A 7,500-nucleotide genomic window follows, 5' to 3' on the forward strand; every position below is an offset into this window, starting at 1 on the left:
CTAACTTGATCACGAAACTAATGAATCATTCTTGTCTCCACTTGAATAATGTTAAATAATCAGAATTTTACAACTCATTAACCATTAACTTATTACGATATCAACCTATTCTTCCATAAAGGACAAATTACATTGCTTTAATATAATGGATACGGCTTTAACACGCTGTTGGGCCAGCTAGAAATAACAGCCAATTTCTCTTCAGATCACTGTCTGAGAAGAGGATATGATCATTGGTTCTTGAAACAAAAATTAGGAATGGTCCTCTCTTGAACATTTTGATAATGATTGTGCTAAAGGCTCGTGTATATATATATATATATATATATATATATATATATATATATATATACATATGAAGTTTCGCACGAGAAGCGTTATATAGGTTTGTTTGACGAGTTAAGAAATAATTGAGATTCAGTTGAATTAGATACTTAAGTTGAAGCACCAAGTCAGCCAGGTATTATCCACACAGTTCGAAGTAAGGTGAATAAAATCAAGATAAGCAATAAGATATCAGGAAATGATGCAGTACACAAAAGAAATGGTGCATATATTCGTGTGCTTTCGAACATATATCTCCTCGATCAGGTCGACAGAAACAGACACAAAATAGATATACAAAAGTGCACCCAGGCATGCTTGCTCATAGTTGTAATTATCCATATGTTTACACTAACATAAACACAAACTGACAGATACATTCGTGCCCATACACACACACACACACACACACATACGCCGGTACACATACATACGCGAAGCATGCACATTCACGAGCGCCGTCATTAAAAAATTTGTGAAGACAACGATTTCCAAAGAAAGCATTTACGGACATACATTCCAACACACGTAGACGTGCCTAGAAATAAACACACACACAGACACAGACACATACACATACATACACACACTCTCTCTCCCCCTCTCTATCTATCTCTCACTCACACATGTACACAAGATGATGTCTATCGATCATATACATAGACACAGACACACATTCACATATACACACCGATGATTATACTAATTCAGGTTATTACACACACACACACACACACAAAAACACGCATACTTAGATACACACATGCATATATATATATATACATCCATACATACATACATGAAAAATATATACATATACACGTGGGTTCAACATATATACGCACACACAAGTTTTGCTTGTACACAAAATCACACAAACTAGGACCACAGTCATTTGATCGTCGTTCCGTTTGATCTGGAACTAACAGGCGAAACGATCCCATCATTTATAACAACTACAATAACAACAACAACAGAACCAACAACAACAAGAGTGACAAAAAACAACAACGACAACAACAACAGTAACACGAGCCACGACAGCGTGGATGAAAACACACCCGGAGTCTTGTCTTTAAAATGTGTGTGTGTGTGTGTGTGCGTGTGTGTAAAGAAGATAATTGCTCCTGATGAAGAGAAAACCTTTTGATCCAAATTGATAGAGTCAGTGATATAAATTTATAAAAACAAGCAACAACAACAACAACACAATTCACAGCTACTTATTTAATATTCCTATCGCCATATTGTCTCTGATAGGAGATCTGAACTTTAACAAGAAGAAATTAAAATGTTTATAATGGAACTATTAATGTATTCTATCATGTTGCTTTCTAAAAAACAACAACAGTAAAGTGTAACAATTTTCCTTCGTCCGTATAGTGCTTGATGGGAGGACTCAGCCAGTACAGAGGAAAAGGTCGACTTTGTCCTTCATCTTTTCCAGGTCGATAAATTAAGAACCAGTTGCGTACTGAGGTCTATGTTATCGACTGGACCCCTTTCCCAAAAGTTTCGGGCTTTGTATCTAGAGTAGAAAAGATTATATACGATAGTGAAAGTTCGAGGGGCTTTAAGAATACACTGGGCATCATTTCCTACTCATTATATTGTTCGCTTTTTTTTATGAGAACTTTATATCACTAAATACTAATATCGTCACTTTATAACTTCCGTACATTATCCTAGATCTGTTAACTTCAAAAGGAAACATCCATGACAAGAATTTCTTTTTAACATCGTGCACCAAGGAATCGTAGTATAAACGTCAGTCGTACACCAGACCGGGGCAGACCAAACTAGACAAAGTATGAGCGAAAACGTTATATCCTCCAAAAAGTTTTCAGATGAAAGCAACATGAAATCCTACACCTTTAAAACTCAATAATTTAGATGGTGTCTACTAAATTGTTATTGAAAATTGTTTTTTATTCGCACAAGCTTATAAATACACACACACACAAACAAAACATTTATACATACATACATACATCATTCCCTATATGTACATATATATGCATACAAGTAAATATATATATATATATATGTACAGACACGCACGCACACACACAATGTCCTATAACACGTGAGTTTTCTGTCAATTATGTTAAAAGTTTCCACAGAATCAGTAAGGATTCTAATCTACACATTACATACCGACACATATTCACAATCAAACACACACACGCACATCATACACACGCACACATACACACAAACAAAGACAGACACAGAAGGTACACACTTCGGTACGTATGCATACTCACATAGACACACAGACACACGCACGTATACAGAAATACACACGCGCGTACACACGTGCGCAGACACACATGCACACAAACGCACACTCACACACACGATCGCATGCAACCACAACCCCACACGCACACGTACACGCACCAATACACGTACACGCACCAACACACATACGCACACACAAACTCACACACACTCAGCCATGGACATATACACAAACACACACACACTCAGCCATGGACATATACACAAACACACAGTTACATGTATGCTAAATATTTTTTTCTCATTGAAATGTTTTGAAGAGATACCTAGATACAGATTTCGAAACAGCTGTAAAGAAATGGAAGAAATATTTCATCACTCACATCTCTAGATTTTAGGTCACATCTCACATCACTGGGTTACAGTTACGCACACAGAGTCACACACGTATAAATACATACAGTTATATCTGTATATTGAAGCCTGTATTTAAATAATATTTGGTACTTACCTTTACATAGTTTGAGGATAAAATCATCTCATTACAGTTGATTATATATTTCAAAGGTATAATTTCGTGTCCCTAAAAAGAAATAAGAAAATATATAAATAATATCACTCAAATTGCTACCTAAAAGATAGAATGTCACTGAAACTAAGACAAGCTTTATTGACCTGAAGAAAAGTGCAATCTTTTATTCCGCAACAATTATAAAAACATATTGTTGTATTTGGGGATGGTCATGTTGCCAGTTTAGTCAATAAAAACACACGCACTATATATTTGGTGTTAATTTGCTTCAGCTTTATATAACATTAATGGTATTTCGGCCAGAGTTCTTTCGTCACACTTCTGTGACCACCTCATCAGTGGTCCCTTGCTTTCTTCTTTCTTATTTGTGTGTCCCTCCTTACTAACGACCAGGTCACAGAAGTGTGACGAAAGAACTGTAATAATAAAGCTGAAGCAAATTAACACCAAATATATAGTGCGTATGTTTTTATTGGCTAAACTGGCAACATGACCATCCTCAAATATAACAGTATCTGTTTCAACACACGATTTCACATCAAGAATCTTGCAAAACAAATATATAAACGTAATAATAAAAACGTTCTTGAGATATGAGGCGACCAGTTGTCAGCAAGGCTAAAGACAGTATCCCTGCTTACAAATGTAGTCTGTAATAGTTAAAAAATAGTCCCATTGACAAAGCATGTTTAATCAAATTTATGTCAGTCTCAGCAGACCGCAACACTTCTGTAAAAACATTTCAAAATTTAAATCGATACAAGTAACTTGAATCAGAACTTTTCAAAAGTGTAGAATATAATCACTTTTTTCTAATATAGACACAACGCCTGAAATTTGTGAGGATGGAGTAAGTCAACTTATTTTATGGACCTCGAAAGGACGAAAGGCAAAGTAGACGTCGGTTGAATTTGAACTCAGAACGTAGGGACGGACGAAATGCCGCTACACATTCTTCCCGGCGTGCTAACGATTCTGCCAGATTGCTGCTTTAGTGTGGACTGTAATATGAACAATTGCACCAGTGGTCCTCAGAGTACTCTTAAATAATGTGGTCAAGTAGATGAAATACCCAAAGTTTCAGAACTACAAAATATTGTCCAGTGGGTGCTGCCACGATCCTAATCCATCCAGCAGTTCTTGAGATATCTTGTCCACAGTTGTTGTTGTTTGTTGGCACTCCGTCGCTTACGACGTCGAGGGTTCCAGTTGATCCGATCAACAGAACAGCCGGCTCGTGAAATTAACGTGCAAGTGGCTGAGCACTCCACATACACGTGTACCCTTAATGTAGTTCTCGGGGGATATTCAGCGTGACACAGAGTGTGACAAGGCTGACCCTTTGAATTAGAGGCACAACAGAAACAGGAAGAAAGAGTGAGAGAAAGTTGTGGTGAAAGAGTACAGCAGGGTTCGCCACCATCCCCTGTTGGAGCCTCGTGGAGCTTTAGGTGTTTTCGCTCAATAAACACTCAGAACGCTCTGTCTGGAAATCGAAACCACGATCCCATGAGTGCGAGTCCGTTGCCCTAACCACTGGGCCATTGCGCCTCCAGTTGTCCACGGACAAACAATCAAACACGACTGAAATCAATACATCCGACTTCGCTAAAGCAGATGTAATTATAACAAACGACGATGAGGACGATGATGATGATGATGATGGACATACACATACACATAGCGTACGCAGGTGTAATACACAGATTTCACCATTTTTGTATCTTTTTGCATCGAATAACGATTTCTATGTAACTGAAATGCTAAGATGCATAAACATGGTTTTGAATAGAATTGATTATATTGACTCAGTGATTGACTGGAGAATCATTTAAACAACCCCAGAAGTATACGGAATTTATTTTTTATTTTGATGAGATTTTAATTTAAGGCAATTTTTATTAGTCTACTGATAGTCAAAACATTTTCTTCTATATAATTACTTTTTAATTTGGCGCCAGAAACTTGAACGTAGGATCTAAGTAATTAAATCGGCCTCAGTAAATTTTATTTCATTGAGCTCTGTTAAAATGAATTTTTCACTTTTTTATTACACCGGCGGCTATAGAATGGAGAATGTAAAGAGCCAGAACAAGTTGTGCTCAAGAAATTCTATCGACTCTTCATGATTTCTACCAATAATGAAATAAGTTAGTAATGAAAAATATCAACGTGTGATCCACGCCACAAATGGAGACAACTTTCTCTAAATTACCCATATCATTGAATTAATTAATCATTAATTAATTAAATAAATTAAAGTAAACTCTCAATGAAAGCAATAAGGACCCAGTGAAAAATACAAAAGTATTTAGACATTTTTTCTTTTACATAATCCGCCGATATAATAGTTCCCTTTGTCGTTTCAATGTAAGAGACCATGATAACATTACTCTAATCATTTCCTTTCAGTATATATGTGTGTCTGTGTGTGTGTGTGTGTGCGCGCGCGTGTATCTGTGTGTCTTTGTGTATATTAAATAACAAACAAACTTATCTACACCTGGTAGCTTACTGGTAAAGCACGGTAGCTTTCACAGTGTTCGTTATGTATATGGTAAATGAAAGACGGAAGATGGAATATGCGAGAATTTTTATTAATCACGACAATTGTTTCGACACATCTAGCATCGATCCGGCAAGGGTGAAACACTTTACAACTGGTTTAGGAGCATCTGGCGATGTAGATGTGTCTCATCGGGTGATAGACACAACTCGTTAAAATAAAAGTTCCGCTATGTATCTTCCCATTTCGTAGAAAAGAAAAGCAGCAAAACGAAGAAAATATGTTCATTTATATAGAAGATCAAAAATAAAATCAGAGATCCGAAAAAAAAATTAACACGCAGTACAGCGAGAAAAATATCAAAAATCACCGTTAACAGGTATGGATGTATAAGCGCCCTCGCATAAGCTGCATAACGCGTGTACACTTGGTCATACAAGCATGCACGAAAATGTAAGCATACGTGCACGTGAGCTTTGGTGCACACATGATCACGAAGCGGGTTAAATAATTACTTGATGTTTATAACAGTGGGGAGGTTAAAGCCGTGAGCTCTTCAGCCAGTTGTTAAATGGCCCACCCGAAAGGGCCCACCCGAAAGGGCCCACCCGAAAGGGATTGATGCTAGAAGTGTCGAAACAATTGTCGTAATTAAAAGAAGTTCTCAAATATTCCATCTTACATTTACCATATATACAGACATGTATGTTTATATATAATTTTCTCTCTTTTGTTTTTGGATTTTTCTGTCAAAAAAATAATTTCAAATCTACTTATATTGTTTCATGCTTTTCGACCGTAGCATTTCTGAACTTATTCAATATTACATGTGTCCTTGGAATGCACCGTCAAACATTAATCTCACGACCAGAAAAAGCAATACACCACATAGACTGATAAAATAATACAATAAAATATATAAACAAATAAGCAACAATTCAAGGGTCATTTCATGCAAACTTTTCATCTGGCAGTAACAGACTTACCCTTAAACTACATCCATTTCCATTCAAAATAATGCTATCGTAGATCAGATTTGGTAGCATGTGTCAGTATGCATTTTATTATATAAAGTACTCTATTGTCTTCTTTATATTAAATAATTTAGTGGTAATTAATGGTGTCTGAAAAGTAAATGGCGAGTTGGGCATTACAGTAATATATGACATTTGAAAAAAATCGATAAGTAACAACTTCTTTGCTTTGTTGTTTTTATATTTAATTCGCTACTGATAGGTAGTTTATCTTTTATATTTGTTTAAATATGCGTGGATAGTTAAACACGTTCGTTACCAAATTCATGTTGAGACACATTGAATTTGTTGCAAACAATTTTGAAAATAATTTGGTCATTATTAATCTGGTATGAAGGTAGCAAGCTGGCAAAATCTTTACTGCGCCGGGCAAAATCCTTTACGCCATTTCGTCCGTCTTTATGTCTTAAGTTCAAATGCTGCTGAGGTCGATTTTGCCTTTCATCCGTTCGGAGACGATAAAATAACTACCAGTTGAACACTGGGGTCGACGTAATCGACTTAATCTTCTCCGAAATTGCTGGCCTTGTGCCAAAATTTGAAACCGTTATTAATCTGATAACACAAATAACGAAAAAAATGTTATAAAGATTTTTAAATGTAGAACTCTCTAAAGGAAATAGTTTATATAATACATTGCAGTTCATTATTTTGCATTTGTAAAACACTAATAAACAAGGTTATCTTTACATTATGACCTTAACCTGAGCCAGCCAACCTTAGACCGCAGTTTGTTGTATAAAAAAGGTTAATTTGAGTTACCTGAAGCAGAACTATGACAAAAGGTGCTCTAGTTCTTCCGGCTCTATCTAATTTTGTAAAGATAGTGTCTCTTGTACGACTTTGTCTATCGTGTGCTC

The 7,500-nt window shown here is 36.1% G+C and overlaps 1 protein-coding gene across 3 annotated transcripts in view; it reads right to left on the reverse strand.

Annotated features, from left to right (window-relative positions):
• Positions 1-7,500, reverse strand: part of LOC106867544 (alpha-2C adrenergic receptor) — a 343,342-nt gene that overhangs the window by 117,118 nt on the left and 218,724 nt on the right. For all 3 annotated transcript variants that reach the window (XR_016244206.1, XR_016244205.1, XM_089362294.1), the window contains exon 2: positions 3,080-3,151. The gene's annotated coding sequence lies outside the window, so the exon portion shown is untranslated. The remainder of the gene's footprint in view (positions 1-3,079; positions 3,152-7,500) is intronic.

Source organism: Octopus bimaculoides, chromosome 14 (assembly GCF_046866305.1).
Source record: "Octopus bimaculoides isolate indiv1 chromosome 14, ASM4686630v1, whole genome shotgun sequence".
In the NCBI taxonomy this organism is placed as follows: domain Eukaryota; kingdom Metazoa; phylum Mollusca; class Cephalopoda; order Octopoda; family Octopodidae; genus Octopus; species Octopus bimaculoides.